Source organism: Mytilus californianus, unplaced genomic scaffold, assembly GCF_021869535.1.
Source record: "Mytilus californianus isolate M0D057914Y unplaced genomic scaffold, xbMytCali1.0.p SCAF_13, whole genome shotgun sequence".
Lineage (NCBI taxonomy): Eukaryota > Metazoa > Mollusca > Bivalvia > Mytilida > Mytilidae > Mytilus > Mytilus californianus.
Window position 1 is genome coordinate 45,387,856 of NW_026262615.1, and position 26,151 is coordinate 45,414,006.

Genomic DNA, 26,151 nt, shown 5'->3' on the forward strand with positions numbered 1-26,151 from the left:
ATACATGCACACTCCAAATCAATACTTTTTGTTTTTATTACTTTTTGTTAATTGTTTTGTGTCTAGCGATGTGTAGAGGTAAGAGGATGATTGCGCGCTCGCAAAAACTGTTTAACCTGTTAGATTCTGCATGCATATACCTGTTCTTTATAGTACTAGTGGATGTCGTTGGTTGTTGGTCATTATATTTGTTTTCATTTATCGTTTTGTACAAAAAAAAAAACAGACTGTAGTTTTTTTTATGCCCATTCTACGATTGTAGAGGGGCATTATGTTTTCTGGTCTGTCCGTCCGTCCGTCCGTCCGTCCGTCCGTTCGTCCGTCTGTCCCGCTTCAGGTTAAAGCTTTTGGTCAAGGTAGTTTTTGCTGAAGTTGAAGTCAGATCAACTTGAAACTTGGTACACACGTTCCCTATGATATGATCTTTCTAATTTTAATGCCAAATAAGAGTATTTACCCCAATTTCACGGTCCACTGAACATAGAAAATGATAGTGCGAGTGGGGCATCCGTGTACTGTGGACACATTCTTTTTCTCGCTATTTTAATATTTGAATTGTTTTACATTCTGACATGTAGGGATATTGTCATGCATGTATCCATATTGGTCAATCAATTTTCCCCAAATTAAGTTAAGGAGGGGGGGGGGGGGGGGGGGGGGTGGTCAGTGAAACAACTATGCGAATTAAATTTGTTATCCTACATTGAACTTTTGATGTTGTCCCTTACATGCAAGAGGAAGAACGATTAAATTTTAGAAAAGGTTTATCATTCAAAAGGCATTTCTGAAAAGTCACACAAAAAAATTCATGGAGGATTTTTCATTACTAAAATATGCTCATAGGTTTATAGAGAACACAGTAAAGACACCCTTTCCCTATCGGTAATAATTAGCAAGTGTCGTTATGAACAGAATGAATAGATAATATCGGCGGCATGTTTATTTATTAAATAGTTTAATTTTCCGATCTGTCAACTGAACATATCAGATTGTAGTATATTAGCAGCTTCACACACATATGTTTTTGTGGGTTTTTCCAGAATCATTGTGACACACTTTTTTGAGTGTTAAACAGAGATATTCAACAAAACATTTATACTTTTATTGTATTGTATTCCTCAATTACAATTTAGTGTAAACTTATTAATTTGGATACTATATATACCCTATTCATTATAATTATAATGTAAGTATTTAATTTTTTTTTTAATTATATAAACTTGTGAAAAAACAACTAAACATGTCACCAAGTATTTACAAATCCTTGATGGCACCAGTTTTCAATAACCATGTCATTGGCTTTCAACATTTGATTATATGTTCAGCAAGTTCCATGCAGTGTCATTGGTCGGGTCCACTAAAAAAAAAGGGGGAGGGGTCCTGGGGTTGGAACCTCTTTTTTTATGACGACCAATGCGTTTGAATTAAAACCTATCGTTGGGTCCCCTTTTTTCCTGGGTTTAAACCCCCTTTTATCCTGGGTTTGAACCCCCTTTTTAACAATAGATAATATCAAGGATTTGTATAGTATACAAATCCTTGATAATATAATGTCCCGAGTAATGTCCCAAATTTACTGTTCAAAGCAGTCATGGGTAAGAAAATTTCTGATTTGACTTCTCGGCTTTGTATTAGTCCTATAATATAAGATCATGAGATGTCGTTGGGTTACAGTTTCATTGATGACGCGGAGTGTGAATAGGGATTGAAACACAAATGGCCCGGGTCAGGATAGGCCCTACGGATCGATTCCATTCTGACCCGGGAACGGCTTCCTTTTATGTCATAAATGCACTTCCTTCAAGTTCGTCAGACGCACTTTATAAAGTTTGAACCCTTTTAAAGGTAGGATGATGTAGAATGAAACTGAAATGTGTGTATCCCTAATTTTTTTTTGCTCCAAAAGTATAAAACAAATTAAGGAATATGGGTTACTTTAGTCAATTCGGGTTCTTCTTCTTCTTCTTCTTCTTCCATATACTGCCCACATTCAACATGCTGAATATTCTGGCAAGTTGCGCATGATTAAAAACAGGTTAAAAACAGGATAAAAACAAATTGTTCTGTTGATTTAGTTTGTGGTTTTGGTGACTTGAGACTTGAATATCTCAAGAGACTTTGCTGTGGCGGTATCTGGTGGCAGTTTGTTCCAATCCTTGACGGTGTTTATGAAGAAGGACCATTTCCTACAGTCTTTGGTGGCTGGCTGTAATAGGTAAGTATGTTGTCCTGTCCGGTTTGAGCTTCTTGTTGGTTTTTGTAGATATTTATTCTTGTCTATGGCTACAAGGTCCTTTGTTATTTTGTAACACATGATGAGTCGTGCTTCTTTTCGTCTTGTTTGTAAGCTTTTCCATCCTAATTCATTTATCATGTTGCTGACACTTGATCTATTTCTATGTCTGCTGGTTACATATCGTGCAGCTCTTCTTTGTACCTTTTCAATTTTATCTATGTGGTTTTGCTGGTACGGGTCCCATACTGTCGTGGCGTATTCCATTTGCGGTCTTACTAATATTTTATAGGCATGCTCTTTGATGGATTTTGAGCTAATGTGGAGGTTTCGATGTAGGAAACCAAGGCTTCGGCTGGCTTTTCCTGTGATGTTGTTTATATGTTCTCCCCAATCTAGATCATTTGCGATGGTGCAGCCTAGGTATTTAGTTGATGTTTCATGCACCAGAGTATGGCCGTGGAGTTTATAGTCCCACTTGGTTGGCTTTTTCTTTTTTGTAACAGTGAGGACACTACATTTTTCAGGATGGAACTCCATTTTCCAGAGTTCTTCCCATTTTGCCAGTTTGTCCAGGTCTTCTTGGAGTTTATGGCAGTCGCTGTCTGATGAAATTGTCAAATAGACCACAGTATCGTCCGCAAACAGTCTCACTGTGGAGTGTAAGCCTTCTGGTAGGTCGTTGATGTAGAACAGAAAAAGACTGGGTCCTAATACTGATCCTTGCGGTACTCCGGATTCTACTTTTACTTTGTCAGATGTTTCGCCTTCAACAACTACTACCTGGGTTCTATTGGTGAGAAATTCCTTTATCCATTTGTTTGTTTTACTTCGGATGCCATAATGGTGTAATTTATGGAGGAGTAAGCTGTGGGACACCTTATCAAAAGCTTTTGAAAAGTCAAGTATTAGCAGATCTGATTGTTTTCCGTTTTCCAGGTTTTTTGTGATGTCATCGATACATTCAAGGAGTTGTGTTTCGCATGATCTTTTACTTCTGAAGCCGTGTTGTAATGGGTATAGTATGTTATTTACCTCTGCATGTTTCATGATGTTACTGGTGACTATGTGTTCTATTATTTTGCAGCAAATACATGTCGGGTATAACTGTGCCGACAGCACTTGCCAAATCATACCCTGTTCTAACCACAAAACATTGAAAAACATACCCTGTAGGTTCGATATGGGCTTAAGGCCCTAAAATGGCCCCCTTTTTTAGCCTAAATTTCAAATTGGGATTTATTGACCAATATCACAATGATAAATAGCTAATACAGTGACTAGATAGGAAATAAGTCTTTTTGTTGCAGATTTACGTTCCTGCCTTTTATTCGTGACGTCACAAATAGTACTCATTTTGATTTTCCACGAAAAAAACAATGAAAATGGGTAAATTTCCATTGAATATTTGGACAGGAAACATAGAGCGCATACGTCGACAAAAAAGATCTTCCATAATAATGTTTGTAATGACATTTTACATGTCTAACTTGAATATTTAGGTTGTCGACGGCTGCGTTCTATGTTTCTTAAGTTAAATTTGGCTGAAATCCTGCCGATTTTTTCAAATTTTGTCAAAATCCCTTATTTTGACTTAACTGGGATGTAAAAATCAACGCTGTAGAAGAAAACTGTGACAGAAACTGTTCTATAAAACTTTCTCACATGTCTTCAAGTCAACTTAAAACATTTTTTATCTTGTAGCATTGAACTTTATAATTGAGGCCAAATATGGCCCTTAGGCTTATCGAACTTACTCCTTGAGATAAACAAGACCAATTTGTTGGTTGATTGTTTTTAATAAAATTGAGAATGGAAATGGGGAATGTGTCAAAGAGACAACAACCCGACCATAGAGCAGACAACATGTTGACAGCTCCATTCAAGGATATCTAGAGTAAGACATTAATCCTTGATCTGTTTGACTACAGTAAGACTATACGGTATGGGTTTTGCTTATTGTCAAAGGCAGTATGGTGACCTATGGTTGTTTACTTCTATGTCATTTGGTTATCTGGTGGAGAGACTGGAAATGTCTCTGTCACCGGAAAGCATTCACGATTCTACTTGATGTCTTGAAAGGCTATTATAAATTTTTGCTTTCACACCTTACATCGTTGCTGTAACTGTAAGATGTCAAAACAAATAGAACCTCTGTGTTAGGCAGCAACCATTTGATTTTCTGGGGGGGGGGGGGTGGCTATGGATTTTTTTTTCAGACAAACTTTTTTTTTCGCCTTTGGCGAAACACAATCTATTTTTTTGGCAACAAGTCGAAAACAATTTTTTTTCTTTCAATTTTAGCATTACATATAGTGGCAGCTGAGGGTGAAAAAAATTTTTTTTTTTCTCAGGGTCAAAAACAAATTATTTTTTTTCTTCCAAAAACTGGAAACAAACTTTTTTTTCCAAAAAAATCCATAGCTCCCCCCCCGAAAATTAAATGGTTGCTGCCTTACAAGACAGCACGTTAACTGACTGAGCTAAAGAAGTACTTTGTTAGCTCAACTGCTTACGGCTGACTAATTCTAATATGACGACCTACAATGACCTATTATCGTGACGTCAACCAGTATAATCACAATATATCTACCTTTAGCGCAAACGCAGTAATACACAAAAACTGCTGTTCCGCGTTACGACCAACTTATTTATACAGCCAGATATTTTCAATTTTTGACATCAAAACCCCCTGTTTACGTAGGCCAAGATTCAGATACAATATTTTTTTCTCTATTCTACAGCAAAATAAACAAATCAGTCCATTTCAATTAAATTTTTTATGGTAAAATTTAAAAAAAACGAAAATTCCGCAAATGATGTTATTGTATTGGCATGGCAACGAAACAAGGTGACGTCACAAGTATGTTTCCGTAAACAAAAAATCAAATGTAAATACCGGGCGTTTTAAAGCTTCTTGTACGCCTCAGAACGGTTTAAATTACACTGGAAAAAAATATTTAAGTAAAAAATGCGAATAAAAAAAAGTAATCATTGAATTATTTTATATTACTAATATTATCAAAAATTTGGTAAAACGGAACAGCCAAAACAGTATCGTATGTATAGGGCTTTCACGATTAACAAAATTACCTAATTTGTCCTATTAGAATCACAATAATTCATGGCAGCCATAGATTTGTTTTCATTTAACCATGGGTTGGGCATTTATATTCGTATTTTACCCCTCGCTAACGGTCAGGGTAAAATAATCGAATATAAATGCCCAACCCATGGTTAAATGAAAACAAATCTACGGCTGCCATGAATTATTTCTTAAGCATCTACCACATTTACTATAAAGAAAGCAATCCTATCACATCTCCTTGACATTCATATCACATCTTATTTTTATATTTACTGAATTTTAGCTGAATGGTCCGTTTTTTTTTTTGAATTTTCAGCACCTGCATACAAAGTATATATATATATATATATATATATATATTGAAGAGTTTTTAAATTTTGTCCACGCTGTGCACAAAATAGGAAAAAAAAAAATAAGGCTGAAAATGCACCAAATATTTATATTCAATATGAATATTTACATTTTGTCTATTACTATATCAAAATGTTCATAATGTTCTCCATATTATCCTCCATAGTATCCTACGGGTTTCACTGTTTAACAGATCTTCAAGGATATGGTTGCTGGCAACGTCGTCAGGGGTAACGTCTATTAGTGACATTATTATTTAGTCCTGAACGTCATAATATAGCACAACGTAGGTACTATATAAAACGAAAGTGAAAGTACATAATTAAAAAGAAATGCCTTCTAGATTCTCGTTCATCTATTTAACTTCGGACGGTATTTCTTAAATAGATGAACAAGAATCTAGGTTTAACTTTACATCAGCAATGTCTTTGACACTTTTGAAAACAAGTGCTGATCAAATATTATCAACGAGTTTTAATACAGCTTGGAAAATTAATTATAATGGAAATAACATAATATTTGCTCTGAAGCTTTTATTTCTCCATGATAATTAATAAAAAGTTTTAAAGAACAGAAAATAGAAGTGTTTTTTTTTAATTATTGCCCTTCTTCCTTAGATAGATGAAATATGGTTTATTTCGGGGAAATTGGAACTCCAGTATGTTCTTGTATTAATCTTAATGGATGTAGAATAAGTATAGGTGGTAACTTCTATTTCATTTGTTCTCTGATCATGCTGATGAAGAGTTTTCACATTTGCAAGCACGCCACATCTTTTTATTTTTACATAAAGCAGGAGTAACACTATAGCTATTCAAATTTCAATATACCGGTAGTACTATTAGGTTTTTTTTTATATAAACAGGACTAGGAAAAGTGAAAGAATCACAAAGCAAGGCCAGGAAAATGTAAGTACTTTTTATTGATTATGATGTTTCGTTTTCATTAAAATTTAAATCACAAACTAATACATGAAAACTAAGCAAAAGTATCAAAGTCAATAGACCATGACTGAGGGGGCGGGGCCAAATAATCTTTATGGAAATGAGATATGCCAATGCTTATGCAACTGCATACCAATTATCATTAACTTACCACTATAGGTTCCCCATAAACTGACCCAATCACAAACTACTACATGAATACTATGAAACAAGTTGCTTTCTTTAAAAAAAGAAAAGCAATACGTGAACCTAAGACCGCTGACTGCTGGGTCACCAAAAGATTGTTGCTGAATTTGTATTTGCTTTTGAATTGAAATAATTGACTGTGAATAGAAGAAGCCAGTTGAAAGTGTATATTTACAGCTACTATTTGAATGTACATTTTAAAGCTGGACTATTTTATTTATAACTTGGGAATGTACATAATTTTTCCGATTATAGCCCTTTTGAAAATCCCAATTTCTACAAACTGGATGACTTATGCAAATTGCACAAACCAATTGCAATATAAATTAATGCACTCAGTTTGCTTTATAATCTGGAATTCTTGATGCATTTATTTTATCTATCATATCTTTATATTTTGTTTCCTGCATGGATGCCTTTTTATTCTCAACTGGTTATTGAAGCTGTCTCTACTCATGGTAGATGTTGTATAGATAAATTTAAAGTCCAATTTCCATGTGCGGTGAAACCTGTAGCATGCAATTGATTGGGACCTCTTATAAAGAGACTGATTTTGGTTTCATAAAACATCTCAAATTTTAAGGATTTCCTGATTTTACCTAATCAAATCAATTCAAACACTCTACAGGGAAACTTGGTTTTTTTCCGAAGAATATCTTAATTCAGAAGTTTTATGAATACCTGTACACACTTTCAAAATAACCAATTTATATAAAAAGGTATATAAATTAGTGTTGTTCTGATGAATGGAATAAGTTGGAAATCAGTTGGTTAGGCTTGGCGATGTCGATAATCGATAATCGATTGGGATTTTGTTCAATCGATTGTCGTTATAGTTTCCGGACTTTTAGTGTATCAACTTCCGGTCCATTTCCAGTTTGAAATTTATATGCGCAGTCAAACAAATTGTAACGAACAATATCAGTCGATGACAATAACAATGTCAAACATCCTATAATTAAAGACATAACCAATTTCTATCTTTATAAACGTGGTAAAAGTATTGACTATATATACAGATTGATCGAATGTTATTTAAAATAAATAACTTTGTATGAAATACTTTCTTTCAATTCCGGTACTTGTTACTTGAGAGCATACATGAAATCATTCTGATTTTAGACAAAATAATTTCTTTGCTACATAGAACGTGTTGCAAATTGCCTTTTATTAATGTTTTATCCATTTGTTGCGTCAAAAACATCATATTCCTTTCCAAATTGCTTTTCAAACATCGTTTATTTTTGTAAATTTTCCGGGTTGTCCGTCATTGAAATATATATGAATCACGGATCGGATACCGATCAACTATGTAATAATTCCGCATTCTTGCAATTATAAGTACAGACGCACAAATGACACAATTGACAGAAGAATAATGATCACAAAAGTGAAAAAAAACATTCTACATGAATTAACAGACATTTGTTGGATCCTCTTAGTTTACTGTATATATAATTCAATGCAAATGCATTGTTTTATTTTTTTTTTTATTAATTTTAAATTGCTTAAAGTTAAATACTTTATATATCTTTTTTTAATGAGAAGCATTCAAATGTTTATACAGCTATGTTATTGAAATTATAATGTGAGTTACACCATTGAAATTTAGAAATTATAGTGTCACTGTTGGTAAAAATGTTGTAATTATAAGACAAAATGTGTTCATTCTGAATCTGGATTCTAATTAATTCACTGTTTTAATTGCTTAAAAAAATATGAAAAGGAAACAAAAGATCAAATATGAACATATAGAACTCTGCAATGATATGGAATGTACACATTAGACATGTACAACGTGACTAAATGCATGATTTCATTTAAAAAAGTGCAAGGTATAATGATGTGATTATAACTGATAGTCGGTTGGTTGCTGTCAACTGATAGTAATAGATAATTGGTTGGTTATTTCAACGGATTATCCAACACTAATATAAATATAAAAAGATACCAGAATTAAAATGATGTACGCCAGACGCGAGTTAAGTCTACAAAAAAAGCATCAGTGACGCTCGATAAAAAAAAAGTTAAAAGGCCAAATAAATTACAAAGTTAAGGAATCTATTCCTTGGATAGACAATCCTTAGCTTTTCGAAAAGGTCAAAGTTTATAGGACAGTGACTCAAAAAAGAAACAAAAGAGAAGCAGCTAGAGGTCAGAATACCGTTAGTAATGATGACCGTGCTTGAAAGTCACATGTCAAGCTCTTTCTGCCGTGTCCTGAATTTAGATAAGAAAAACGAAAATGCCCTTTCACGAATGAAATTAATATTATTGCATGCAAGCAGTATTTTAGTGCACGAAATAGGAAATAGAAAGCATACGCACTGATACTCAGGAAAAGAATACACATTTGCGTCATCACATATATTTACCTAATAGTTGAATTTGAATGTCAAACTACCTACATCAAATGTTTTGACTCCGGATTCATTGACATTTATCCGGCATTTTTTAGAACGCAAACCGATAGTGTGCGTTTGAAATGTAATCTAAATGTGAATGAATCAAGACGTGAAGGATAGTTGATAAACACATTGAATACAATTTTCAAAATTGTACCATACGGTACAAATATGTAGATGCTATATAATAAGGTTAAACTATTAAAACAAACAAAGAAAAATAGAATTGAAATTTTATAATAAACATACGTTCCTGATAGTAATTTTTTTCAAAAAATTTTGAATATATGTATACATAATATCAATAAACACAAACGTCAAGTATTTACGGATGGACATTTTATTTATCGAATGAATCTATTTTTAAATTCTAACATTCCACTATAAAAATATATTACTATACAAGATATAAGCAAAGACTTATAAATCCATACTAAAACAGTATAAAATAATTAACATTACGGTAGTTATTAAATTTTGTTATGATTATTGTAAATTATTATTATGGGTTTTTGTGAGCTGCAAGGATTTAAAATCATGCTTTGTGAATTGAAAACACACAATTATTTTTTATTCTTGACCGTTTAAAATTTAAATATTTAATTAATTTATCTTACTTTCCGTTTTATGGATATATTTCAATACAAATAACAATTACTTATAAAACCTTACTAAAATGGTATGAAATTATTAACGTAGAAATATAATGATTATTGTTTATCAACATCTTTTTGTTGTAGGATGCAAGGATTTATTCAGATTTAATTATTATGTTTCCTTTACAAATGAATATTTAAAAATACCAAAGCAGAGTATCCTGTCATAAAATATTTATTTCTAAATTGCAACTTTGAAAATATTAATTATTGTTAGTTTCTTCAGAAACATAAATGCAGTATATATTTTGTATATATTTCTTTGATTTCGATTAAATAATTAAATTAAATACTTTTGATAATAATATTATCTTTCTGTTTTCCGATCTAATAGAAATATATTAACCAGAATGTTCTCTCCCGTAAGTCTATGATGAAAATACACAATATCAATATGGTTAAAATCTTCAAACATAATTAGTTTACATGTTATCAGACAATGGACAATACCACGTTATAATTGACCTAGATGCACACAGTGTATAGTGGTCATTTTATAACAAATATAATTGCATTGTCATTATTCTTGTTTAGAAATCAAAGCGCTTATAAACATTCACATTACTAAAAACACATATGTTTTGTGAAAAGGCAAATTGGTTCTTATATTTAAACGATTTTAATTATTGGCTGCAACTTAGTCTTATTGTTTTACTTTCCAATTTACTTTGATTGATACAATGTCACGTTGTAGCCTAGCAATTGAGGGACCGTATCAAAGACGTAGATAACAAAGGGTATAAATGATCGAAAACTTTCGAGACATTCCGGAATTTTATTCTGACTTCCAGCCGAGAGATATCGAGTGGCCCATTGACACATCCAAAACTCGCCAATATATTTCAAAGTCAATAGACCATGACTGAGGCCATTTAACTTTTTTGATTTGAGCATCACTAATAAGTCTTATGTAGACGAATCGTGCATCTGGCTCAAGTACAAAATTTCAATCCTGGTATCTATGATGAGTTTATTTACAACCACTGTGTCGATGCCACTGCTGGTGGAGTTTTACTCCCCAAGGGTATCACCAGCCCAGTATTCAGCACTTCTGTGTTGACATGAATTATCATTGATATGGTCATAATTATAAATTAACTGTTAACGAAACTTTGAATTTTTGAAATACTAAGGCTTTTCTACCTCATGAATAGATTACCTTAGCTGTATTTGGCAAAACTTTTTGGAATTTTTGGTGCTCAATGCTCTTCAACTTCGTACTTTATTTGGCCTTTTTTTTTAACTATTTTTGATTCGAGCATCACTGATGAGTCTTTTGAAGACGAAACACCCACCTGGCGCAAATACCAAATCTCAATCCTGGTATCTATGATGATTTTATTTAATAGAATACATCTGGATGCAGATTCATTTGTACTAGCTTTCCTCTTAAATTCAACAAAAATTACTTCCAATTGTCTTAGAATTAAAGAAAAATGGTTTTGCTGTCAATTTTACAACTCTTTTCTTTTTGAATGAATGTATAAGAAATTTGTCACACATTTCTTCAGTACCTCTGAACAGAATGAATTCATATTTTGTCAGTAGCTAAACTGTGATATATGTGTGATTTCAGTTGAAATATGGGAGTGCATTTAATAAATTGAACATTAATAAGATTAAATTCTTGTTTCATTAGGAGTTTAATCCAGTGATAGATGCAGAGTTCTATATAAGAAAGCGTGAAGACAAGGAGGGCTTTGCTGTTAAAGAAATTACTCCAGAGATAGGTGAGTTTTGTCAGTAATGTTAGTCTATACACTACAAACTGCTCAGAGTCTGAAAAGACCAGATTTTATGCTCGACCAGTAAAGTCGAGCACACATTTTACTCATCTAGTCTAGACATTGTCTGGACAGTACTTAACTGTACTTAACTGTACTTGACTAGTTCTCGACTTTACTTAATTAGTCTGTTTCAATACTTGTTGATCTTTGTGTAGTCTGATATGGTCTCCACCAAGGCTCGACCAGTCTTGACCTCCCTCGACTAGTCTCGACCTGTCGCAACAAAGTCTCAACCAATCTCGACCTGTCTCAACTAGTCTGGACCTTCCAATTTAGTCTTGACTGGTGTAAATCAGCCCATCTAACTAATTTTAATATAGATCTTACAAAATTCCAGTTAATTTGGTAGTTTGGTTCATTGCTGTGAAATTAAAAAATTTAATTAATAGGTAAGAAAAAAAATGATTAAATTCAGATAGGCATCTTTAATTTTTTTTATTACTTTTTCAAATCAGCTTTTTTCATCCAACTATGCAGCTATCAAAGTAACATATTGATTTTACTGAATCCCAGGTCATTATCTAGTTTGGTGTATTGCTGTCAATTAAAGAATTAAATTAATCTAGGTCAGAAAAGCTAGGTTTGGCAATTTCGGACAAAATTCAGATAGTACACTTTAAATTTTTTTATAACTTTTTCAAATCAACTTGGATTTTCATCAAACTATGCAGCTATCTTAGGAAATATATTGATCTTACTGAATCCCAAGTCATTATGTAGTTTGGTGTATTGCTGGCAATTTAAGTATTAAATTAATCTAGGTCAAAAAAGCTAGGATTTGCAATTTCGGACAAAATTCAGATAGTACACTTTAAATATTTTTTTTAACTTTTTCAAATCAACTTGGATTTTCATCAAACTATACAGCTACCTTGGTAATATATTGATCTTACTGAATCACAGGTCTTTATGTAGTTTGGTGTATTACTGTCAAATTTAAGGGTTAAACTAATCTGGGTAAAAAAAGCTAGAATTTGCAGTTCAAACTATATTAAGATAGTACACTTTAATTCTTTGTATAACTTTTTCAAATCAACTAGGATTTTCATCAAACTATACAGCTACCTTTATAATATATTGATCTAACTGAATCACAGGTCATTGTGTAGTTATGTGTATTGCTGTCAATTAAAGAATTAAATTAATCTAGATCAAAAAAGCTAGGATTTGCAATTTCGGACAAAATTCAGATAGTACACTTTAATTTTTTTTTAACTTTTTCAAATCAACTTGGATTTTCATCAAACTATACAGCTACCTTGGTAATATATTGATCTTACTGAATCACAGGTCTTTATGTAGTTTGGTGTATTGCTGTCAAATTTAAGGGTTAAACTACTCTAGGTAAAAAAAAATCTAGAATTTGCAGTTCGGACTATATTCAGATAGTACACTTTAATTCTTTATATAACTTTTTCAAATCAACTTGGATTTTCATCAAACTATGATGCTATCTTAGTAATATATTGATCTTACTGAATCCCAGGTTGTTATGTAGTTTTGTGTATTGCTGTCAAATTTAAGAATTAAATTAATCTAGGTCAAATAAGCTAGAATTTGCAATTTCGAACAAAATTCAGATAGTACACTTTAAGAATTTTTTTTATAACTTTTTCAAATCAACTAGGATTTTCATCAAACTATACAGCTACCTTGGTAATATATTGATCCTACTGAATCACAGGTCTTTATGTAGTTTGGTGTATTGCTGTCAAATTTAAGGGTTAAAACTAATCTAGGTAAAAAAAAGCTAGAATTTGCAATTTCGATCAAAATTCAGATAGTACACTTTAATTTTTTTTATAACTTTTTCAAATCAACTAGGATTTTCATTAAACTATACAGCTACCTTGGTAATATATTGATCTTACTGAATCACAGGTCTTTATGTAGTTTGGTGTATTGCTGTCAAATTTAAGGGTTAAACTCATCTAGGTAAAAAAAAAGCTAGAATTTGAAATTTCGAACAAAATTCAGATAGTACACTTTAATTTTTTTTATAACTTTTTCAAATCAACTAGGATTTTCATCAAACTATACAGCTACCTTGGTAATATATTGATCTTACTGAATCACAGGTCATTGTGTAGTTATGTGTATTGTTTTCAATTAAAGAATTAAATTAATCTAGGTCAAAAAAGCTAGGATTTGCAATTTCGGACAAAATTCAGATAGTACACTTTAAATATTTTTTTTAACTTTTTCAAATCAACTTGGATTTTCATCAAAGTATACAGCTACCTTGGTAATATATTGATCTTACTGAATCACAGGTCTTTATGTAGTTTGGTGTATTGCTGTCAAATTTAAGGGTTAAACTAATCTTGGTAAAAAAAGCTAGAATTTGCAGTTCAGACTATATTCAGATAGTACACTTTAATTCTTTGTATAACTTTTTCAAATCAACTAGGATTTTCATCAAACTATACAGCTACCTTGGTAATACATTGATCTTACTGAATCACAAGTCATTGTGTAGTTATGTGTATTGCTGTCAATTAAAGAATTAAATTAATCTAGGTCAAAAAAGCTAGGATTTGCAATTTCGGACAAAATTCAGATAGTACACTTTAAAGTCATATGAAACGAGTGATAGGTGAAAAATAATGTTATTCCAATTCTTGAACCAATGCATACATACATCATAAACCTAGTCTTCTGTGCACGATTTTATTATTTTTTTCGCATAAATTTCGTATAATCGTCAAATTTTTTTTCAATAGGTCAGTGTTATTGTGAACATATGGCAGGTAATTAAAGTTCGTGTTTTGAAGCCGAAGTTTAACGATTCTCACCCGTTTGTCAACAATCAACAAACAAGCATGAATATTGAGCACATGTTTAACATGTACAATCAGATAATAGCTTATTGCAGTGATTCACTGAAATAAGCTATTACCAGGGGTTAAAAAATCCACTAGCCCGACGCCTGGGACTACAGCATTTAGGCCTAGGGCAATCAAAACTTGTAACCCAATATGCCTGACAGACTAGGTCACTAGTAACAAAAAATTCATGGCGTTTCCAAAATAGATTTTCTATCTTAGCCAATCAGATTCAACTAGGTCATCTGGGATTCCCTGAATTTGAACTGATTTTGTACATGTTTTAATGTAAAAATAGAACAAAGAACTCGAGGTGGATCCCGTACTTTCTGTTGAATTTAATATCGATTTCTCAGTACAGAGGGTATTGTACATTGCTTATGCAATCAGAGAAATATAATGCAAACTGATTGTACCTCCTTCTGAATAATTTATTGCAATATAAATGTGAATCCCTTTTGACAGGAGAAACCTGACTTTTGTCAGATATAAATTTGACCACATGTTATGGACGCCTTTTTGTTTTGTTTACATACTGTGAAGAAGCCTCCAGAACCATGACCTAAACATAAACAGTCTTCAGTAAACTTAAACTTGATGCAATAATATTTCATCAATCATGATAATCTTCATTGATATTCAAATAAATTTGATTTTTTAAGAAATAAAATATATAACAAATACAATTTCAGTTTAGAGACTGTACTCAGTTTGTAATCTATTAGCCTACCTGTGAAAGATGTAATTATGGATATTACCTCGTTTATAAAACAAATATAAAAGACACAAACAGTGGATGGTTGATATTTATTCACATAAATATTTGAGGTCATTTGATTTATTTTAATAAATATAGGATTTAAAAACTGAAAACAAATATGAGCATTACATATAACCAGCTGATATTTTTTTTTACACAAATGTGATGATGTATCTGATAAAAATCACTCCAATACTTTTATATATACATGTATAGCAGTGATCAAGACTTGCACCATCTCCGGATTTGGTCAACTCATTATTGCAGAATATTCAACATTTTCAATGAATATACAATTATCGACTAATTGAATATATCGGCTAATGGGATATTTTTTTGCTGACATAAGTTTTGGGTATCCGATTTGCCGAAATCTACTGTACAAGGGATAAAAATTGTTAAGCTTATAGAATTCATTTTATTATGCAGCAAACTCTGAATTTGTAAAGCATACTCGGGCTTGCAGGTCAGTTTTGATGGGCTAGCAGTTCTTCCAACAGGGCTAGTAAAATCCTGCTACCAATTAGCCCTGGGCTAGTGAGCTGTAACAAAATTTCTTAACCCCTGGTGACAGATCCATGCGTATTGCGATCACCAGAATTTTACTAGGAGGGTCACTTTGCATACGGAAAATATGTCCGGCCAATTGCTTCCTGGAAGCAAGCAATTAAAAAAAAGTAAACTTCTTCTGAATGTGAACAAATTAAAGAATTTTCTTCAGAAAAAAGTATATGTACATAAGTTTAATAATGAAAACTATCCATTTTGTTATAAAAAACATATGCTTCATTTTTTATACGACCGCAAAAAAATTTTTGTGGTCGTATATTGGTATGACGTTGGCGTCGTCGTCGTCTTCGTCTGGCGTCGTTAGGCGTCGTCCGAAGACACATTGGTTTTCGCACTCTAACTTTAGTTTAAGTGAATGGATCTCTATGAAATTTTACCACAAGGTTCAATACCACAAAAGGAAGGTTGGGATTGATTTTTGGGGTTATGGTACCAACAGTAAAGGAATTAGGGGCCAAAAAGGGGCCTAAAATAAGCATTTTTGTAACTTCCAGACATAACTTGTGTGTTAGTGTATGGATCTGTCTGACATTGTACCACAAGGTTCCATATCACAAAAGGAATGCTGGGATTAATTTTGGGGGTAATTGCCTCAAAATTTTAGGAATTAGGGGCCAAAAATGGGGCAAAAAACAAGCATTTTTCTAGTTTCATGACAATAACTTGTGTGTTAGTGTATGGATCTTTCTGAAATTGTACTACAAGGTTCCATATCACAAAGGGAAAGCTGGAATTGAGTTTGGGGGGTAATTACGGAAACGTTTAGGAATTGGGGGCCAAAAAGGGGCCAAAAATAAGCATTTTTCTAGTTTCCAGACAATAACTTGTGTTCAAGTGTATGGATCTCTCTGAAATTGTACTGCAAGGTACCATACCACAAAGGGAAGGCTTGGATTGATGATGGGGGTAATTGCCTCAATATTTTAGGAATTAGGGGCCAACAAGGGGCAAAAAACAAGCATTTTTTTAGTTTCAGGACAATAACTTGTGTGTAAGTGTATGGATCTTTCTGAAATTGTACTACAAGGTTCCATATCACAAAGGGAAAGCTGGGTTTGAGTTTGGGGGTAATTGCCCTAAACGTTTAGGAATTTGGGGCCAAAAAGGGACCAAAAAACACATTTTTCTAGTTTCCAGACAATAACTTGTGTTCAAGTGTATGGATCTCTCTGAAATTGTACTGCAAGGTACCATACCACAAAGGGAAGGCTGGGATTGAGTTTGGGGGTGATGAATCATAAGGGGGTTTAAAAAAATTTTGGGGGGGGGATTTTTTTTTTTCCTTTTTTTTTTTCTTTTAAAATTTTCCATTTTAAGTTGGTTATTTCTGATTTATATTTAAAAGCAAATAATAATGATATGGTAGGAGATACACACCAAACAGGATGTGTAAATTATTATATAATAAGTATTGTGCAATAGCAAGAAATTTTCAATTGCACAGTATTGCACAATAGCAAGAAATCTTCAATTGCACAGTATTGCGCAATAGCAAGAAATCTTCAATTGCACAGTATTGCCCAATAGCAAGAAATCTTTAATTGCACAGTATTGCGCAATAGCAAGAAATACCCATTAGCACAATATTGCGCAATAGCAAGAAATTGTCAATTGTACAGTATTGCCCAATAGCAAGAAATATTTAATTGCACAGTATTGTGCTAAAGAAGATACTTCGTATAAATTGCTTGATCAATTTCAATTGGGTTTTATTCTTGAATTCTTGGGGTTCTTTAATATGCTGAATCTAACCGTGTATTTAGTTTTTGGATTTCGGGCCCCGTTTTTAAATTGGTCTACATTAAGGTCCAAAGGGTCCAAAATTAAACTTAGTTTGATTTTAACAAAAATTGAATTCTTAGGGTTCTTAGATATGCTGAATCTAAACATGTATTTAGATTTTTGATTATGGGCCAGTTTTCAAGTTGGTCCAAATCGGGGTCCAAAATTGAACTTTGTTTGATTTCAACAAAAATTGAATATATGGGGTTCTTTGATATGCTGAATCTAACCATGTATTTTGATTTTTGGGCCCCGTTATTAACTTTGTCCACATTGAGGTCAAAAGGGTCCAAAATTAAACTTTGTTTGATTTCATCAAAAATTGAATTCTTGGGGTTCTTTGATATGCTGAATCTAACCATGTATTTAGATTTTGGATATTGGACCATAATAGATTAATGTCCAATTTAAAATTTTTAAGTTATTAGACCACATTCATTCTGTGTCAGAAACCTATGCTGTGTCAAATATTTAATCACAATCCAAATGCAAAGCTGTATCAAGCTTGAATGTTGTGTCCATACTTGCCCCAACTGTTCAGGGTTTGACCTCTGCGGTCGTATCAAGCTGCGCCCCAGCGGAGCATTTTATTGGTTATTATCTTGAATATTATTATAGATAGAGATATACTGTAAACAACAATACTGTTCAGCAAAGTAAGATCTACAAATAAGTCAACTTGACCAAAATGGTAATTTTCGTGAAAATTTTTGTAATCTTTTACAAAAATCTTCTTCTCTGAAACTACTAAGACAAATTTAACCAAACTTGTCCGCAATCATCATTAGGGCATCTAGTTTAAAAAATGTGTCCGATGACCCCGCCCACGAAACAAGATGGCCGACATGGCTAAAAAATAGTACATAGGGAAAAAGGCAGTTTTTGGCTCATATCTCTGAAACCAAAGCCTTTAGAGCAAATCTGACAGAAAAAAATTGTTCATTAGGTCAAGATCTATCTGCCCTGAAATTTTCAGACCAATCAGGCAACACGTTGTTGGGTTGCTGCCCCTGAATTGGTAATTTTAAGAAAATTTTGCAGCTTTTGGTTATTATCTTGAATATTATTATAGATAGAGATAAACTGTAAACAGCAATAATGTACAGCAAAGTAAGATCTACAAATAAGTCATAGAACCAAAATTATCAATTGACCCCTTAAGGAGTTATTGCCCTTTATAGTCATTTTTTTTACAATTTACATAAATTTTGTAAATTTTTGTAAATTTTTACAAAATATTTTCCACTGTAACTACTGGGCCAAGTTCATTATAGATATAGATAATTGTAAGCAGCAAGAATGTTCAGTAAAGTAAGATCTACAAACACATCACCATCGCCAAAACACAATTTTGTCATGAATCCATCTGTGTCCTTTGTTTTATATGCACATAGACCAAGGTGAGCGACACAGGCTCTTTAGAGCCTCTAGTTATTACAGCTACTAAACATTTCATCATAACAATTTTTCAATATGCAATTATCAGTACATAATAATTTTATCCAATATTTTACCATTCTGTATTCTCTCTCTATACACATAGGTATTCTACCCAGTTCACAATATACCATGTTATTAACAGTACTCTTTATTACTTTCAGTATACGTTTCAAAAAATACATATGAACCCTTTCAATATCTGGTGCCTTATGATACCCCCAAATTTCACAGCCATAGTTCAAAATACTTGCAACATAAGTTTCAAATAAAGTCAATGATGTTTCATGGTTATAATAGTCATCCTGTATTTTATTAAACATACTATATACCGCTTTTTTTCCTTGTTCTGACAATCTCTTTTGTGTGTCAACAAAATTACCAGTGTAATAAAAAAGTAAGCCTAAATACATAAACTCATTACAAATATCAATGGTATCGCCATTTAAAAACCATTTTTCTTCCTGTTAAGGCTTACCCCTATTTCTGAAAATTACAATCTTTGTTTTTGTAAAATTAATATATAAATTGTTTTCATTTGAGTAAGTGTTGACACTATCAATAATATGCTGTAAATCTTGTATATTTTCACTGAATAAAACCATATCATCTGCATACATCAGAAGATATAAATTTAACATTTTAAGCTCATAAGGTTTACAATTTTGATTTATTAACTCCATTTCCATGTCATTTACATATAAAGAATACAAAAGAGGAGATAAAGATTCCCCTTGCATAAGGCCAACAGTGCATTAAAAAAATTCAGATAATTTACCATTCATCTTAACACATGATTTCAAATTCATATACATTGATTTAATTACATTAAATAACTTCCCTGTAATACCATATCTTATTAATTTTAGCCACAATTTAAAATGTGTTACACTGTCGAAAGCTCGACTATAATCTATAAAACAACAATACAAACTTTTCCCTTTTCTTAAACTATTTGTTATTATTGAATGAAGGGCAAAGATAGCATCTGTAGTTCCAAGGCCAGGGCGGAAACCGTATTGTGCATCTGTAAGTACGTTGTTTCTCTCACACCATTTCAACAGTCGAGTATTTATGATGGAAGTAAACAGCTTCCCAATAAATGAAACCAACGAAATACCACAATAGTTTTTGGGATCATCCACATCCCCCTTCTTAAACACAGGAACCATAATGCTTTTAACCCACATCTGTGGGAAATTTCCAGTATTTAAAATGTTATTAAATAGTTTACACAGGACTTGTGTCAGTGCAGCTTTACCAATAATTAGGTATTCATTTAGTATGTTGTCAAATCCAGGAGTTTTATCTCGTTTAAGTTGTCGTATTCCATAACTAAGTTCAACTTCCAAGCGATGACCTATCACTACAAAAGTCTAAAAGTCTGAAAAGACCAGTTTTTGTCTTAATTTGCATGAACTTTTACTCGACATTCTCCAAAAGTATGACTTGTGTCTTAATTTTTCTTGACAAATTCTCATTTATATTAAATTTGTATGAAATTTACTCGACATATTCTCGACATTCTGAATATGGTCTTAAAATTTCTTGACAAATTCTTGACATTTGAATACTGTCTTGAAATTTCTCGACATATTCTCGACATTCTTATTTTTTCTCAGTATGGCTTGACATATTCTGAACATTTTGAATCGTGTCTTAAATTTACTTGACAGGTCTGAGTTTTACAAATCATGACCAATATTCATGATATAACTTTAATCTTTATTTCTCTTTATATGATATACTGTTGTTTCAAGTTACACTTCTTTACAACAAAAATAAAAGTTGGGCATGTAAAATAATTGAAAATTGGGTATATAAATATTTTCAGAGACATATATAAATATGTGTATATATGTCTCTGATATTTTTACAAATGCAAATATGGCTATGAAATCTAAAGTATAAAATAATTCAAATGTGGGTGTGTTGATATAAAACAATTTCAATGTGGGTTTTTAAATAATTACAAATTTTGATTCCTAAATCTTATAAATTAAATGATTCAAACCAATCATACTGTAGACATATTTCATTCTACATTCATAATATTCAATGTTGATATGGTAAATAATTATTATACCAAAATGTGGTTTATATAAATAGCAAATTATGATGATATACAAATCATTCATTTAACAGAAGAAAAATTTGTGTAATGTCATCTGTTGGAATATATTAAGTATTACACATGGACAGGATGTTCCCCATAAAACTAAGGTATTCCACACCCCAGAGTACACGCAACTGTCAAATAGAAGTTATTGCTTTACCTGTAATCAGCCATACAACTTATCAGTTGACCGACCATGCCACTACAATTTAAAAAGTTTGTTGATAGAAGAAAATGAAAATCATAATTTTGATGAAAAAAAATTGAATTGAAATGGATTTTCTTCATCAAAATTATGAAGTTAATTATTTCAACATAAAAACAAATTGAATAAATCCCAAAGATTAAAAGAAAATTATTATCTACTCCAGGAATAATAAAAAAAATGTATTTACAATGGGTCCCATCAATGATTTCTATAGAAATCATCGGTCTTATGAAATGGTTCTCAAACAGACATGCATAATATAGATCTAAACATTTTTTTTTTCAGGAAGGAGTTATCACAAATATTTATTTTTGTTAAAAAATTATAAAATTCAACACTCAAATTTGAATAAAAAATGTTTTTGGGTTGTTCTAAAAAATAAATAAGGTTTTTGAATCAAGATGGGAACAAATTCTTTGACCTAAACGAAAGCCCCCCCCTCTTTTTTTAGCCACACACACACCCAAAAGATGAATTGTGGGGTCCAAAAGAGATACAAGACACCTATTTTAGTAAAGCAAATTTGACTGGCAGTTTTGCGAACGGCAAAAATCTAAATGCTGTTTGTCAATACCTTCGACTTATATTCCAAGTGAAAACAATTACTTAAATGTTTTATAAAAATAAATCAAAATTAAACTACATGGGGGATTATTCGGGGTATTCCAACTTAGTTGCACCAAAAGGGTATCTTACTATACCAAATTAATCCTTGATTCTTCAAAGTTTAGTTTAGCCATAATAAAAAGGAGTATACAACAGCAATAGAATGTCATAAACAGTGCTGAATAAGTCTGTTCACATTTCAGGCGAATTTTATACTGTTGAGATAGTGTCAAGACATATTTAAGACTGTCAAGAATGTGTCGAGACATATTCAGACATTATTTAGAATGTCAAGAATATGTCGAGACATATTCAGACATTATTAAGAATGTCAAGAATATGTCAAGACAGATCGAGACAAATTTAAGACAGTCAAGAATTGGTCGAGACTAATCGAGACTCTTATCAGATGATACAGGAAGTGTCGAGAAATTTTAAGACAATGTTCATAGGTAAACGGACAGAAAGTCACAGGACAAAAAGTCACAGGACATAAAGTCACAAATTGGATAGGACAAAAAGTCACAGGACAAAAAGTCACAAATAATTTATTGACAATTGTTTGAATATATAAGAGAAAGATCTTCAAATAATTTCTTTTTTTACATTTATTCATTTTTAAGTTCAGAAAATTGTTCATAAGCCTTGATAAATGAAAAATTATTAAATTTTAATCATGCAAATAATATATTTCTTGGCACCATGAAGCCATTTAAGTGCCAAACCACTTTGACATTTTGTTATCATAACAATTATTTGATCATCATTGATATTTATTGAATAAATTTTAATTACAAAGTTGCTTCATATATTATAGTTCAATAAAAAATTTTAAAAATGTATTTTTAAAATTAGTGTTTTCTTGTTCAGAGAAAAATAATCTCAAAACTGAATTGTGACTTTTTGTCCTGTGACTTTCGTCCGTGACTTTTTGTCCGTGACTTTTTGTCCTATGACTTTCTGTCCTACATTCTGTTCATACTGTCAAGACACTTGTCAAGAAAAATTAAGAACCTTATTAGACAAATTCATACTAAGTCAAGAATTTTTAAAAATTATTCAGACAAATTAAGAATGTCGAGTAAAAATTCATGCAAATTCAGACAAAAACTGGTCTTTTCAAACTTTTTGACTTTTGTAGTGTATCCAATGGTTATCCAACTTGACTGAGAAATCGGTGCTCGAAATTGATAATGATCATTTCCGGTTTACCGTTGCTATAACCTGATCAACGATCCCGGGTCAATTGGAAAATATTACAGAATATTAATGAAACCCGGGTCCGCATACTTATTTTTTGTTGTTTGGTAATCGATCTAATTATTGATCATTGATGTTGTTTTACTAAAACATGTTGCTTTCGTCTTGTTATTTTATATTTTTTCTACTTTTATGAATGAATTTTGAGGACTTTTATTTATATGATAATATAAATAAACAATGTGACGTTGTCAAGCAACATTTTTTTTACTTGTCCACAGACAACAAAGACACAAAAAATTGCTTGTCCGGTTGGTCAAATGTACGAGTCGGGCATGGCATTTCCACACCCCTGATCAAATAATCAATACTATCATGTGACATTAATAAATAGTCAATTAAACCGTTTTTATTTTGGAATGTAATTTTACCACTATCAACACCATATCGTCCGTTACATATTCTTAAAACCAGATGATTTACACAGTTCTAATATTTGCCGCCCAAAACTATTAGGGGCCTTTACGTCTTCTGTAATTCTATCTCGGAGACTACTATCACTTATATAATCAACAAACTGTATGTTACCTACTAATTGTTTATTCAAAATATCACCTTCAATAAAGTCTTTCTCTCTTCCAACTCTTCCGTTAGGTCGCCTATCACTGCAACAGTCTCTAAGTTTGAGAAATGTTCGATCTGTTCTTGTAATACTTCAAAAAACGTCTATATCATATTTTTTATAATACACATTTATATCTGGAGGCATATAAATTGCACATACATATAAATTTATGCTATTTGGCATAATACATTTATCAAATTTAAACCAAATCATACAATCTGCTTCACATTTTATTATTTCAATATATTGATTCAGCCATTTCTTAAAGAATATCACTATACCCCCGCCATTACACTTTGCTCTAGACGTGTTTTTTACTATAATCCTTTATTTCAGACTGCTCTGGGCACTTGACCCAACATTCATATAAACACAACACATCATATTTAAGCACTATATTTGTAGAAACTTTGGATCAGACAATTTTCGAACTAAACCTTTAGAAATATTCCAAGAACAGATACTAATAACATCTTTCCGTAAATCAGGCAAATTCTCATCACACTCTGCTTTTTCCTATCCTTCCCATAATTCTCCGTTAACGTACAATTTGTCACCCACAATATATGTCGTTTTCTTCCTTTTCCGCTCTTTTAACATTATAGGGACAAGTTTTCTCCATCGTTCGACTATTTCACGAGGGTTTTGAGGTTTTATACCAAATTTCGTGTCCTTTAATCTTCTTGATGCATTTTTCACTTTTGACCTATCAGACAAACTGCTAAATCTCACCACTATTGGCCTCGGTTTATACGCCCCATCTTTACATCTCCCGAGACGGTACGCCTTTTCCATTTTAAAGGTTAAAATTTTGCATCTTCAAATTTCATTTCCTTCTCCAAAAATTTCAAAATGTTTTCCATACAGTATTCATTATCTCGAAGTGACTCCCCTATCACATGACCAGCCTCCTTACTATCTGTTACTTTATTTTCCTCTTTCTCTTCTACAATTGGTTCTTCGTCAATTGAAAAAAACAACAAGTTATATTCTAAACTTTGCGTTTCAATGTCTAGTACCTTGTTATTTAAGCTTTTTGTTGATTCAATACCACTTGTGAGGGTATCTATGCGTCCTTTTAATATTTCATATTCATCATGTACATTCGATAGAAATTGTGCGCTTTGTTCGAGCGTATTAAGTCTCTGTTTACAGGCACATACTTCAGAATCTACATACCTAAATTGTTTATCCATGGTTTCTAAACGCTCCTCAATTCGATCTAATTTTGTTAATTTCATTTCTACATTTGACATTTTCTGGCAAAGTTCTTTCAGGGACATTTCAATGCTAGGTGAAATTGGAGGTGGTATATAGGGGGGTATAGATTGTGGTGGAAAAGATGAAAAGTTTTGTGGATAGTTCATATTTGGCGTACTAGCCATAGGTGTGTATTGACTAGAACTATTCATGTCGGTGTTTATGTCATTGCCTTAACTAGTACTTGTACTTGAATTGTGTTCACTATTATTTAAATGTACCTTGTCTTTTGCTTGTGTACAAAATCTTTTATCACTAAAACTTCATTGATCCGACGACTTTTGTGCTCTACTTCTAGTTTCTTTTTACGGCGTGGCACTGATCATTCTTAAAATCCAAAAATCACTATAAATTTTAGCCTGAAAATTTTCACTGCCATATCTTTTGGCGCATGCGTATCATTAAGAATTAAATTAATCTAGGTCAAAAAAGCTAGGATTTGCAATTTCGAACAAAATTCAGATAGTACACTTTAATTTTTTTTTTAACTGTTTCAAATCAACTTGGATTTTCATCAAACTATACAGCAGCTATCTAGGTCTTTATGAAGTTTGGTGTATTGCTGTCAAATTAAAGGGTTAAACTAATCTAGGTAAAAAAAAACTAGAATTTGCAGTTCGGACTATATTCAGATATATATAGTACACTTTAATTCTTTGTATAACTTTTTCAAATCAACTTGGATTTTCATCAAACTATGCAGCTGTCTTAGTAAAATATTGATCTAACCGAATCCCAGATTGTTATGTAGTTTTGTGTATTGCTGTCAAATTTAAGAATTAAATTAATCTAGGTAAAAAAAGCTAAAATTTGCAATTTCGAAAAAAATTCATTCAGATAGTACACTTTAATTTTTTTTATAACTTTTTCAAATCAACTAGGATTTTCATCAAACTATACAGCTACCTTGGTTATATATTGATCTTACTGAATCACAGGTCTTTATGTAGTTTGGTGTATTGCTGTCAAATTTAAGGGTTAAACTAGGTAAAAAAAACCTAGAATTTGCAGTTTGGACTATATTCGAACAGATAGTACACTTTAATTCTTTGTATAACTTTTTCAAATCAACTTGGATTTTCATCAAACTATATAGCTATCTTAGTAATATA

General features: G+C 31.9%; 1 protein-coding gene across 5 annotated transcripts in view; it reads left to right on the forward strand.

The window, feature by feature from the left end:
- Positions 1-1,051: 1,051 nt before the first annotated feature.
- LOC127723751 (uncharacterized) overlaps positions 1,052-26,151 on the forward strand; it is a 99,538-nt gene continuing 74,438 nt past the window's right edge. For 4 of the 5 annotated variants that reach the window (XM_052230500.1, XM_052230499.1, XM_052230503.1 and 1 more), the window contains exons 1-3: positions 1,802-1,845; positions 6,538-6,580; positions 11,503-11,593. The gene's annotated coding sequence lies outside the window, so the exon portion shown is untranslated. Of the gene's footprint in view, positions 1,187-1,801; positions 1,846-6,537; positions 6,581-11,502; positions 11,594-26,151 lie in introns of those variants that run through there. The other variant, XM_052230502.1, reaches the window with a different exon arrangement.